The sequence below is a fragment of the Sinocyclocheilus anshuiensis genome, unplaced genomic scaffold, assembly GCF_001515605.1.
Source record: "Sinocyclocheilus anshuiensis isolate Anshui unplaced genomic scaffold, SAMN03320099.WGS_v1.1 scaffold2046, whole genome shotgun sequence".
In the NCBI taxonomy this organism is placed as follows: Eukaryota; Metazoa; Chordata; class Actinopteri; order Cypriniformes; family Cyprinidae; genus Sinocyclocheilus; species Sinocyclocheilus anshuiensis.
In genome coordinates this window covers 327,167-327,623 of record NW_015542491.1, presented here as the reverse complement: position 1 = coordinate 327,623, position 457 = coordinate 327,167, and positions in this window count along the sequence as shown.

Genomic DNA, 457 nt, shown 5'->3' with positions numbered 1-457 from the left:
TTCTGAGGAAAAAAAGTCAGAATTGCGAGTTTGTATCACGCAATTCTGAGGAAAAAAAGTCAGAATTGCGAGTTTGTAACGCAGTTCTGAGGAAAAAACGTCAGAATTGCGAGTTTGTATCACGCAATTCTGAGGGAAAAAAGGCAGAATTGTGAGATAAAAAGTCGCAATCACCTCTTTTAATTTGTATTCAGTGGCGGAAACGGGCTTCCATACGTCTTGCGTATTCAGTGAGATCTTGATTTCCTGGGCATTACGATGGAAATGTTCAGTAGCTTTTTTGGGTTTTCAAGCCGATATATTTGAATATAAATAGGAGAAATATTCACTGAAGTCAAAAATATGACTACTAGCCTTGGTCTTGTTAAAACTGCTCCCGACTCCATAACTGGCCTGCGTGAATGTTGCTGTAATACTGGAGTCAATCTGTACTGCCACTCCTCCGCGGGAGCGCGCG